This window comes from Rhincodon typus, chromosome 20 (genome assembly GCF_021869965.1).
Source record: "Rhincodon typus isolate 14 chromosome 20, sRhiTyp1.1, whole genome shotgun sequence".
NCBI lineage: Eukaryota > Metazoa > Chordata > Chondrichthyes > Orectolobiformes > Rhincodontidae > Rhincodon > Rhincodon typus.
Window position 1 is genome coordinate 37,751,393 of NC_063351.1, and position 13,857 is coordinate 37,765,249.

At 41.4% G+C, this 13,857-nt stretch overlaps 1 pseudogene; it reads right to left on the reverse strand.

Annotated features, from left to right (window-relative positions):
• Window positions 1-6,291: 6,291 nt before the first annotated feature.
• Window positions 6,292-11,299, reverse strand: LOC109912955 (annotated as a pseudogene).
• Window positions 11,300-13,857: the final 2,558 nt, after the last annotated feature.

Consider the following 13,857-nt stretch of genomic DNA (forward strand, 5'->3'; position numbering starts at 1 on the left):
GTTACATACTCCTCCCAGTCAGTTTCACAGTGATAGTGACTGTTACACACTCCTCACAATCTGATTTGCGGTGATACTGACTCACTGCACATGCCTCCCATTCTCTTTCAGTGGTACTGAGTCACTGCACACTCCTCCCAGTCTGATTCACAGTGATACTGACACACCTCATTCTCCTCCCAGTCTGTTTCACAGTGATACTGACTCACCTCATTCTCCTCCCAGTCTGTTTCACAGTGATACTGACTCACCTCATTCTCCTCCCAGTCTGCTTCACAGTGATACTGACTCACTGCACACTCCTCCAAGTCTGTTTCACAGTGATACTGACTCACTGCACACTCCTCCCACTCTGTTTCACAGTGATACTGACTCACTGCACACTCCTCCAAGTCACTTTCACAGTGCTACTGACTCACCTCATTCTCCTCCTAGTCGGTTTCACAGTGATACGGACTCACTGCATACTCCACCCAGTCTGTTTCACAGTGATACTGACTCACTGCATACTCCCCCAGTCTGTTTCACAGTGATACTGACTCACTGCACACTCATCCCAGTCTCTTTTTCAGTGATACTGACACAGTGCATACTCCCCCATGTCTCTTTCACAGTGATAGTGACGGACTGCATACTCCCCCCAGTCTGTTTCACAGTGATACTGACTGCTACGTACTCCTCCCAATGTGATTTGTGGTGATACTGACTCATTGCACACTCCTCCCAGTCTGTTTCACAGTGATACTGACTGTTACATACTCCTCATAATCTGATTTGCGGTGATACTGACTCACTGCAAATGCCTCCCAGTCTGTTTCGCAGTGATACTGACTCACTGCACACTCCTCCCAATCTGTTTCACAGTGATACTGACTCACTGCATACTCCCTCCAGTCTGTTTCACAGTGATACTGACTGCTACATGTTCTTCCCAATCTGATTTGCAGTGATACTGACTCACGGCACATGCCTCCCTGTCTGTTTCACAGTGATACTGACTCACTGCACACTCTTCCTAATCTGTTTCACAGTGATACTGACTCACTGCATACTCCTCCCAGTCTGTTTCACAGTGATACTGACTCACTGCACACTCCTTCAAGTCAGTTTCACAGTGATACTGACTCACCTCACTCTCCTCCCAGTCTGTTTTACAGTGATACTGACTGCGACACACACCTCCCAATATGATTTGCGGTGATACTGACTCACTGCACATGCCTCCCAGTCTGTTTCACAGTGATACTGACTCACTGCACACTCTTCCTAATCTGTTTCACTGTGATACTGACTCGCTGCATCCTCCTTCCAGTCTGTTGCACAGTGATACTGACTCACTGCACACTCATCCCAGTCTGTTTCACAGTGATACTGACTCACTGCACACTCCTCCCAGTCTGTTTCACAGTGATACTGACTGCTACATACTCGTTCCAGTCTGATTCGCGGAGATACTGACTGCTTATCTCTCTTCCCAGTCAAAAGTTCAGAGGAAATTCATAGATGTTGCACCACAACATTGACCCAATCAATGTCAGTGCAAGTTCGGTTCTGTGCCTTGTACGAACCGTGAAATGTTTGTTGTTGTTTTTTTCACTCCAATTCTCATCATCTGCCAGGAAGTTAATTTTACAAGATGTAATTCATGGAAGTTTTTAATTTGCTGGAGATAACTGCCTTGTTTCTAATGTTTGAAGCTGTCAAAATGTGAGGAAATTGGATTAGAGTCTATTCCTGCTGATACATTGCGTGTCTGAAAGAGACTTCCAACATCTTTCCTGTCTCCTTACGTGTGCTGTCTAGCAATTGACTGTTTTAATTTCACTTGTGACTCATTGCAACAATTGAAATTAATTACAGCATTCATTATCATTTATTATTGCTTTTAGTGACACGTTCAGGTGATGTTGAAGATGTTGGCTCCTCTGTAGCGATGGGTTGAATTTTCACATTAACAGTTAAAGTGTTTTGCCAAGTGAGATTCAGAATGTCCAGTCTTTAAGGGCTCACATTAACTTTTATTACGCAGTCTTCAGCTCTTCACCTCCCTAACTATGTACCTGGGCTCTTGGACACCTTTTTCGAGGAATGGTGTGGTTGGAGAGTCGGAAGCACTCACCACAACTGAGACGATCTGGTGTTCATGTTGCTGGGATCACATTAAAGTTCACACTCCACTTCCGATTTTGCAAGCCAAGAATGACCCTTCACACAGTACTGCTTTGCCATTATCTCTGACAGCATAGCCAGAGGGCAGGTAAGCTTGCTCCTGGCCTCACAGACAGGGACCTGAAAGTACTGGTGGATGAGATGGTGCTGTGGAGGGCATTCCTCTTTCCTGCAGACTGCTACAGAAGGCGACACCGTCAGACCTGGCCAACCTGCAGTAACACAGGCATGTTCTGGGTGAATTGTTTGTGCTGTGACCCAGGTGAAGTGGGACACCCAGCAGGGCAGAAAGTACGTCAATGAATTTCTGCCTTCACCGGGATATGTGCCACCATCTTCTCTCTGCTGTCTCGTACTAACAAAGCGAGCACTCACGCTAACTTTGCCACTGGCGCATACCTCTCACCGAGATCATGGACTGCGGCTCTCCCTGAGGCAGGCATCATGTCCATTCAATGGCTCTCACCCCAGCTCCTCTCCCAAACTACTAACGCTTCCTGCCTTCTGCACTTCCTATTCACTCACTGGAGACACCTCTCCTGCTCATCAATCACCATGATCTGCTATTACATCTAGTTCCATCCGACTCGAATCCTCTCTTCATTGCAAGACAAACTGGCTCATCCCTCAGTCTATAGCACCTCTGTAATTTCCTGCAATCCCTGATCTAATTGCATTTGACTCCCAGGACTAATCATAGCCTAATCCCCCAAATGCTGGGACAGGGATCTCCAGACTCAGGTAGAACTAAGTGCCTGACTGACCATGGCCAATCCCCTGAGTTGGAATTGAATGGAGTCCTTGACAGACTGCGGTGGCACCCCCTGACTGACCATATTCTCCTTCGCCCATTAAGAACTGCTCCCTTTTGACTTTCACACATGGCCATTTGATTGATGCACACATAATGTGTTAGCTGCATAAACTGCTGTAGGCATGACATTGATGTAACATGGCGTTGGACAGTGACTTATGCATGCCTTTGCCTATTCAGTGCTCCCCGCCATCTCAAACTGTTTGCCTCACCCTCTTTGCTAAAAATCAATGCAATCTCACTGGCTGTCAACCTGTAGCTTTAAAGATGTACACTAAAAAGGAAGTGTGTCCCCCACAGAAGCTGGCAGTCTGTAGGTCAGTGCTGGAGTCGGTGCATGGACGCTCAGAAGACAATGCGAAGCATCCAGAAACTAGCAGCTTCCCAGTCAGCACAAAGTGAGTGAGCACTAAGAAATCAAGCTAAGAGATATGATATGTACTTGATGTGAACGCATTGGTTGCATATATGTTGATGTGAGTAAAACAACATGGCAGCATATTTCGGTCATTTGGAGCTACAATGTAAAATATTGAAGGGTGGCTGAGTGGCTGAGTTGGGCCATTAGTAGACATGATGGATTGTTGATGCTGGGGGTTTGCCGAAGCTGACTTGTGTGGAAGGAGGGTCGAGGAGGATGGTGGTCAAGGAGCATTCAGGGATGATGTTGTACAGAAGAAGCTGGATGATAGCCAGGACAACTATTCAGTCAGCTGCAGCTATGATTTATATGTCAGGAATATGTACCATCTTGTTTCTTGGGGAAGGAGGGGAGAATTAGAAATAGACTACTAATAAAGCAAGTTTGTGACTTTATTGAGATGCACATTCATGGAAGTAAGGTATTTGCCGTTCAATAGCAAGATTCTGATGTCACCATTTAAGGCTCGTCAAGAAAATTGCTAAAAGTTCTGTTGAAACTTTCTCTATTTTCCCATTTTTCCCAGCAATACTCACAGACCCTCCCTCCCCTACAACATATGGAGCAAATTAATACCCATTCTTTATCAACACATTGTGACTCTGCTATCCCAAATGCACAGAGGACATCTTTCTCTACCAACAAGGAAAGAAACAGGCAATTTCAACTGAAGAACAACCTGTTTTGAAATTTTTGACATTATATATGTCCAAAGCAAAGTTATCATTTTTTACAATATTATATTTAGACTGTGGATCCAGTTCAGTTAAATACGTGCTTCAATAAGGGAAAGCAATTTTTACAGGAAAACCTGTGCACTTGTATTGCCCTGCTAAGAAATATTATTGCTGCTATTGTTTCACACATTTCATTGCTGACATTAACATTAGGTCGGATTACATTACTATAACACAAGCAGAATAAAGTATTATGCACTATACAATTATTTTAAAACACGTCAATAGCCTCATCAGTATGTATGCTTTGTAAGAAGCATCAATTAATCTCAGAGACTGCAGTTGACCTAAGCAAAACTGTTACTTGAATGTTTACTGCACTTCCACTTACTGAACTTCTCGGTTCTCCTTACCAACATTACCACTACTGACTGCATCAGACCCTTCACTCACCCATTGACTTTTAGTTTTGGCTGCTATTCCAATTTGGTCTTTGCTCAGATTCTTGCTTTACTTGGGCAGTACCATCACTTTTCTTTGGTTAAAATTGACTTGATGTAACAAGTCCAGTTCACACTTGATGCCACCCAGATAAAATGCAATCCAGTGAAGAGTTCAAGAGGAACCTTCTCTCAGTGACTTATTTGGAGTGTGGAACTCTGTAACACAAGGAGTAGTTGAAGTGTATACTTTGATTTATCTTTAAGAGGAAGCTAGGTAAGACCAAGGAAGAAAGTGATAGAAGGATTTTGCAGATGGTGTTACATTAATAGGAAGAGGCTTGTGTGGAGCATAAATGCTAGTATAAAAAATGCTGGGTTATGACCTGTTTCTTTATCTAATTTCCACATAATTATATGTAGCTAATCAAAATAAAAATAAATAGAGACTGTTGAAAATGATGAAATCATAAAAAGAAGATACAGGAATATTTTGGGTGAGGGTCTATAGAAATAAAGCATTCTCTTTGTAAACTTTTCAGGAATAAAACAGATGATGAAACCCAGTAGAGGAGAAGCTATATTAATCTCTACTGCAGGCAGTTAATGAGTCTTATAGTTCCTCCAAGAACTACTACATCAAATTACAAAGAATATATAGCACAGAAATAGGTCTGCCTATTAAATGCTGGTTGTCTTTGTACAACCTGACAGACATTGTTTTTATATATTCCAAAATTTCTCATCTTCTTCTAGCTTTTGAGAAAAGTTTACAAGCAATGAGCTTTCAGAATATCCACAGAGGGAGCTATTAAGTTGTATAGCAAGCTGTATCCGAATAAATGGTATTATTCAACATCATCTTAGATTGGTCTCAGAGTAACCCCTGCACTGTAATAATGTGTCAGATACACAAAATGTACTCCTTAAAGCGATGGGTGGCTGGTACATGTGACATCAACATTCCTTGCACAGCTACTAAGTAATTGAACCCAGAGAAATGTGAATCATCAGAGACTGTGAGACAGAAAGTACGTTTGCACAACAGTTCCCTGCATAGTGTTAAATTGTCAGTTTTCTCTCTGAATACTTTGGCCAGTCTCATACCCTAAGACACGGATAGAGCAATTTCTCTCACACTTCAACAATGTAGTTTATATCAGCCTTAAAATGTTGCCAATGGCAAATTCCATGTTCCATACCAGTTGTCTTCATAGTCTTTGTAAATGATCTATCAACAGATGCCAAATAATTATTAATTTCATATCTGCAACACAAGCCAACTGAAAACTGGTTGAAACCAGCTCAACTCATTTATACTTTATTAAATTTACAGCTCCAAAGCAAAGCAATGTTTACAATAGATTGTGTTGCAATTTCAGTTCAACCTGCTCAGTGAATATTGGACAGAATCAGATTGCCAGGCCATTTTATGTCCCATTAGATTTTGCTTTATATTTTTTAAGTTGGAAGTTGTCTAGTTTGAGTGATCCTGTTCTACACAAAGTTACTTACTTTGACAGAGTCATGAGTTTTTTTTTTATTCCACATAGCTTTTAATTACACTTTCATGGGATATGGGCTTCACTGCCTGGGGCCAACATTTGTACCCTATCCCTAATTTGAGAAAGTGGTGGTGAGCTGCTTTTTCTAAAAAAAAACTATTTCCAAGCCACACTTTTTTATTTGAGGTTAAACGATATAAATAGTACAAATGTACTAAAGCTGCACCAAATAGGGACTGTTGCCCACGCCTGCATTTTCTGACACTTACATCTTCAACTTCATGATAGCATTTGCAATATTATTGTTGTTATTTTTCAGTGCTCGTACAGCCTTAGTCCTAGACACTTTGGCTTGGGACATAGCTAATGCTATGTTTTGAACCTCCACACAAATCTCATCAACCTCCTCCTCTTCACTTTCCTCCTGTACAGTTGGAGTCTGTGTGGTTGCTTGGATATTGTTAACAGGTTCTCTCTGAACCTTGAATTTCTCTGCTGCAGCTAATTGAACTCGCTGAAAGAAATCTTAAATCTCACTTCTCCAAAAACATTATAGTTATCTTGATGCAGGGTTCTTGTAGACTTATGGTTTGTGATGACAAACAAAATGTTTTGAGACTTTCTTGTTACTGCAGTAACCTGGTGAAGCCCTGGAATTGAAATTGCTTTCCGTGCCTTCTTTTCACTTCTGCTGTTTTGTGATTGGTTGATTGGTCCTTCATCTATCTGAGCTGCAGTTCAATCTGAGCTTGCTGTGCCACTCACTGTGTTGTATCCTGTTCCTCCAATCCTGGTACTGACTCATCACTGTCCGACTCTGTCCCAAACCCCATTTCAGCTTGAGGCTGCTGAATTTCTTGCTCTGTGGCACTGTAGTGGCACTGCTGCCTCACAGCACCAGGGACATGGATTCGATTCCACCCTTGGCCAACTGTCTGTATAGATTTGCACATTCTCCCCGTATCTGCGTGGGTTTCTGCCAGGTGGTCCAGTTTCCTCCCACAGTCCAAAAATGTGTGGATTAGGTGGATTGGCCATGGCAAATTGCCCATAGTGTCCTGGGATGTGTAGGTTAGGTGCATTAGCTTTGGAAATGCAGGGTTATGGGATGGATCTGATTGGGATGCTCTTTGGAAGGTTGGTATGGACTCAATGGGCCTAATGGCCTACTTCCCACACTGGAGGGATTCTATGAATGGTTTTTGTGGCCTCATCAGGCAATTCAGTTCAGTTTGTCACAGTCCTTGTGGTATTGGTACACCATTGAGTTGTAAAGAAGGAAGTTTCAGGATTTTAATGCCACAACAGGAAAGTTAGGATGATGTGTCTTAGAGGGGATCTTGCAGGTGGTGCCATTCCTATGTATGTGCTGCTGTCCTCAGTGGTGGATGTTGTGTGTTTGGAAGAGCTCTTTCAGGAGCTTTGGATAGTTGTTGCCATGCATTTTGTGAACTGCTGTTGGATGTGTGTTTGTGGTGGAGGGAATGAATGTTAGAGGTGCTAGATGGGGTGCCGATCAAATGGGCTGTTTTGTCCTGGATGGTGTCAAACCTCTTGCCTGATATTGGAGCTGCACTCATTCAGGCAAGTGGAGAATTTTCCATCACACTTTTGACTTGTGCCTTGTATGTAGTGAACAGGCATCAAGGAGTCAGGGGATGGGTTATTCACTCCAAAAATCCCAGCCCCTGATCTGCTGTGGTAGCCGCAGTTGTTATAAAGCTGGTCCAGCTCACTTAAACCCTAACAAAGGGACATAATGATTCATGTTGCTGTTGAAGCATTCTGGCCAGTTTGTGTTGCTCGCTAGTGTGCTGGTTTAGCAGCTGGTATTCAATTTACCTCATTGAAGGCCTGTTAAGACCAGTTATTGGAGAACAACTTTCTGGAGATATCAGAGAACGGGGTAAATGCTTAGAGGTAGCCTCACAGTAGTAAATCAGTGAGCCAGCCTAGAGAGTGCCCCCGCATACTTGGTTTTAACTGCTGCAGCAGACCATGTGCTATATTTGTTCAGCTGCTGAGGCCATTCATTAAAACACAAAGTTAAAAAATAATGCAGGGAGGGTACTTCAATTGTGGAGGCATGTCCTCTCTCTCACTTTGCTGATGAGTGTTTTGGAGGGCCTCCTACTGACCCTGTAGCTCCATGACCCCATCGGCCAACCTTCAGTGTACAGTGAGCCCACCTTCTGGCCATTGAATGGCTCTTTCAGTAAAAAAATCACAGTCCATTAGCTGGTCTCCCATTCCATACAAGAATGCCATCAGAGACCAGCTCATAGTCTAAGCTTGGGTCAGTTAGACACATCCTTCTTGGTGCTTCCCCAGCCCATTGTTTGCATTTGGCAGTATAATACGCTTGTTATGCTTCCATTATTCTGCATGTATTTGACAAATGGTCCTTGCAAAAATTGAGGAAGTTGTACAGCTACCATTCCTACTTCAAAATAGTCATGCAAAATGTTGACCAAGGTTCACTGAAATGCCCATCTTTATCACTCTTGAAGTAACAATTCATGAACAAACTCAACAATTAAGACAGTAATTTTGAGCTGTATGCATTATGAATGCGATTCCACACCATATGCTCCTAATTTCCTCTTTTATTCATGCTGCAAAATGAGGTTAAAAGTTTATTTTGCTGTAAGAGCTTAACAAGTGCTAAGAATACTCACTGGGAAAATGGCAACGTCTAAGGCAAAGGCAGATGAAAATTTCATGTATGGGGAACATGCCACCACTTGTCTCTCTGACAGTTATGATTCAGAACTCAAAAGACTTTTGTTGACATATTTCATAAACATTCTGTCAGTGTTTCATAACATATCCTTGAAATTCCTCTGAATGATCTGAAAGCCATGGCTTTTGAAATTGTGCATTGCCCAAATGGGAGGTTTCTTTACAACATAATATATGTTGAATTCAGTGTTATTGTATTTGTGGTATTTCTGTATTCATTAATAAGTGTTATTGTACCAAAAATTAATTATTGCTGAATCACTTCCTCTTCCTCTGAACCTTAATAAGCCTTAATATATCAGGTTAAGTTATATATCAGTCCAGATTTTGTGGTTGGAATGGCAATAAAATTGTTGTTACTGGAAACCTCATTACTGTTTAAAATTGACAGCAACTTCTGGCATCTACACACAAGCAGTTAAACACATAAATCCACATTGTTATTGCTAATTTTCTTTTCCATAGAGTGTATTTTTTCTGTCTTCGTGAACGGAATCAACACAGAATCCCTGATTTGACATGATCCTCAACTTTTTTAACATGGTAGACTCACTGTAAAAACAAACCCTTTGGTCTAACCAGTCCATGCCGACCACAATCCCAAACTAAACTAGTCTCACCTGCCTGCGCTTGGCCCATATCCCTCCAAATATTTCTCATTCATGTACCCTTCCAAATGTCTTTTAAATGTTGTAACTGTACTCGCATCCACCATTTCCTCTGGAAATTCATTCCACGTGTGAACACTCCCTGTGTAAAAAAGTTGCCCCTCATGTCTTTTTTAAATCTTTCTCCTCTCACCTTAAAAATATGCCTGCTAGTCTTGAAATCCCCAATGCTAGGGAAAAGACACCTGCCATTCACCTTATCTATATCCATCATGATTTTATAAACTTCTATAAGGTCACCCCTCAGCCTCCTGTGCTCCAGTGAAAAAAGTCCCAGCCTATCCAGTCTTTCCTTATAACTCAAACCCTCCAGTCACTGGCAACATCCTGGTAAATCTTTTCTGAACCCTCTCTAGCTTACAAACATAACAGGATGACCAGAACTGGACACAGTACTCCGGAAGAGGCCTCACCAACATCCTGTACAACCTTAATATGACATCTCAAGTCCTATACTCAATGGTCTGAACAAGACTGTTTACCAGTGTATGCAGTTATAAATATTGCTGGATATACACTGTCACCCTGAGAAATGTATTTTACAATTTGGAGTACCTTTTCTTACTAACAACATACTAAAGTAACTTCATTTTAGAGATAATTTTTTTTGCTACCTTTTAAAGTTTGTCATAATATTCCAGCTTCTTCTATAATTGCATGTACAAATCAAAATACAAATTTTACTTTCTGTATACTTGTTGAAATGTGAACTATATTCTATCCTTATTAGACCATGAGATATAGGAGCAGAATCAGTCCATTCAGCCCATAGAGTTTGCTCTGCCATTCGATCCTGGCTGATATGTTTCTCAACCTCATTCTCCTGCTTTCTCCCTATAAATCTTGATCCCCTGACCAATTAAGAACCTATCTGTCGTGACTGGAACAAGGTTGGCCAGGTGGGTCTCACTGAGTATTAGTTCCCCAATTGGGACTGTTAACCTGGACCAATCAGTGAGTTCTGGCTGATAGATATAAACAGGAATCTCAGAAATTCTCTTCACTCTAGGGACTGGTTCTGAGCTAACTGGTCAGAGTCCATGTACCATGCGTGTATAAGTAAAGGGTGACTTGGTGTAGGCATACCAGCCTCCATGAAGTTATTTCACTATCTATCCCTGTCTTAAATGCATTCAATGACTTGGTCCCCATAGACCTCTGCGGCAATGAGTTCCATAGAGTCATCACCATTTGGCCGAAGAAATTCCTCCTCATCTCAGTTCTAAAGGGTTGTCCCTTCACTCTGAGGCTGTGCTCTCAGGTCCTAGTCACTCCTACTAGTGGAAACATCTTTCCACATCTCCAGAGCCTCCTAGTATTCTGTAAGTTTCAAACAAATCCTTTCCTCATCCTTTGAAACTCCATCAAGTACAGACACTGAGTCCTGAACTGCACCTCATATGACAAGCCCTTATTTATTCTTGTAAACCTCCCCTGAAGTCCCTCCGAAGCCAGCACATTCTTCCTTAGATATGGGACCCAAAACCGCTCATAATATTCCCAATGTGGTCTGACCAGAGCCTTATACATCCTCAGGAATACATCTCTGCTCATGTATTCTAGCCCTCTTGAAATGAATGCTAATATTGCATTTCACTTACTAATTACCAACTGAATCTGCATGTTAACCTTAGGACAATCCTAAACTAGGACTCACAAGTTGTTTTATGGTTCAGATTTCTTAAGTTTTCTCTATTTAGAAATTAGTCCACTCCTACATTCTTCCGACCAAAGTGCATAACCTCATACAATGTATTCCATCGACCACATCTTTGCCCACTCTCCTGTCCAAGTCATAATGCAGACTCCCTGCTTCCTCAACATTACCTGTTCTTCATCTCCCTTTGTGTCATCTGCAAACATAGCAATAATGCCCTCAGTTCCTTCATCCACATCATTAATGTGTAACGTGAATAGTTGTGGTCCCAATACTGACCCTTGTGGAACTCCACTAGTCACTGACTACCATTCTGAAAAATACACCTTTATCCCTACTCTCTGCCTTCTGCCATTTAGCCAACCCTCTATCTATGCCAGTACCTTGCCTCTAACACCATGGGCTGCATTATTATTTGTCAGCCTCCTGTGTGGCACCTTGTCAAAGGCCTTTTGGAAATCTGAACAGATCACATTCACTGTCTGTCCTTTGTCTAACTTGCTCGTTACTGCCTCAAAGAAATCTAACCAATTTTGTCAGGCATGACATCACCTTTCATTTCTTGTTTTGCTGTGTGAAATCTGTAATCTCATAGGCTGATCATTTTACCAGCTTCCTGCCTTGTTGCTGGACATCGCCAATCCCCTATAAATGGTGCTAAATTCAAAGTGTCTTTGGAATTGAGGAAATATGCAATTTAGAGCCGACTAAATGTTTGCAGGCAGATTTGTTTCAAGATTAATGATGCATATCTTGTTGTCAGTGATAGCAATTCCAACTCTCTTGGTTTCTTCATTAGTTTGGAATGTTACTCAGGTGCTGGCCCAGCCTGAAAAAGTGGCCAGTGGAGATAAGGAAAAACAAAATGAGTCCAGGTGATCTCAATGTTAATAATGTGCCACATCTGCTGTAGATTTGCTGATCTTACTCCAGCTTAAAAAGGGATCTGTTCAGGAAATGGATAAGCAATGGTTCTGTAATAAAGAATTCTCTGGATTCTGGGAAATACCAAAATGCTCTACAATACAGCCAAAGTACCTTGGAAGAAATTCCAAACATATTTTCTGCAATGCTTTTCCAACATTTTCTATTTTGGTATCAGTTTCCTAACAGTTATAGTTTTGTTCTTTCTACCTGGGCTCCACCAAATTTCACTAGTGTTTTACTGAGCCTCAGTATAACTCCAGAAGTCCAGACGGATGCTCAGGAAAATGTGCAAGTTAGCAACAGTTGTCCATGTCATTAACCTGAGGTTTCATTAGGACTCCTACAACAAGAGGCTGGTAGAACTGAAATGGAATTTCTCTCAGTTACTTAAACTTATGCCCTATATATGTTTGACTTCCATATTTTATTAAAAGATTTGCTCTAAATAAAACTGGTTAAACTGGTGCAATTTACATGCATTATGTACCATACAGAATATATAGCATCTGGCAGAATAATAGGAGGATTAGACCAGTGGCAATTGCAATAAGGACAGATAAGTATGACATTACTGGGTACTAGAAACTAATAAAGAACTGAAAAAACAAGTATTAAGTTACAAATAGGAAGCTAAGAGACTTTTCATTGTCTTATCCACCCTCTATGAGATTGCTACTCAGACAGTAGGAGTCACTAAGAAAGATAGTGACGGATTTTTGAACTGATACCTTCCAGAAGAGAATCATTTAAGTTGTAACTGTGTCTCAGTGGACTCTCAGTGTAGTTTGAACCTTATGGATCAAGAAGTCCCAGGTTCAGTTCTTGGGTTGTGCCGATTTATCAGAGCTCAGCCAGAGCAGTAGCTGGAGGACTAGAATTTGTTTCAGCCCTGCTGAGTGGAAGAACTCTGTCTGTTTTCCAGTGGCTCATATTTAGACGTGTGTGGATGTGTGCAAATAGTCAGGTAAACTTCTATTTCCCCGGTTTCCCCCACCAACTGTATGTTGGTACTAATTGGTACCGAGGTACTACTTTGCTAAGGGTCCCTTTGTACTATCCCATGATGTGCAATGTTAACTAGGGTTGTGAGATCTGGAATTCTAGCTCTAACAGTACATATCCCTGGACACACAATGGCACAACACATGTGGGGTCACATACTGCTCCAACTTCAAGATATACATCTCATGATGCACCAGGCCCAGGGCAAACTTAAGAAACTCCAAAGGGCACACCACAGCTGACATGTCCTGTGCATACATGTCTGAAACTCAATGTATACAGAGCATTAAATACATGATTTATTGTGCCACAGCAGACACTCAAAGGGACAGAAAAACCATCAGCCATTTGGGGTTAACTTGACAATGCAGAACAGTGACTTGGGGTCTGCAGAGCTCTGCTATTAAGTGACTGCGATTTCACAGGCCTGGCTTATTTTTAATGTGTTATGTATAATGCAATTCCTTAACTGCATCTTAACAGAATGCTCAATCACAGCAGTTTTACAACTAATGTGGAATGTAAACTCATGATAGAACCACCATAGCTTATTCATAAAGCACCAAATCAAATACTTTTTCAAGAAAAATACCTAAAACTTGTGATCATGAATGTTGTATTATTCAAAAAGACGATAACTATAATGGTTTGTATGTATATGTAAAATATCTAAAATCATACGTCACTCATGACTTCACTATAATCTAGATATCAAACTGACAATGTATCATTATATATCACATGGCAGAAGCTCAGTGGAATTCTTTATAATGCAGATGTTGAAGTCCAAAAAATGAAAGCACGCTATATCTGTACAATATTATAGTTAGATCAC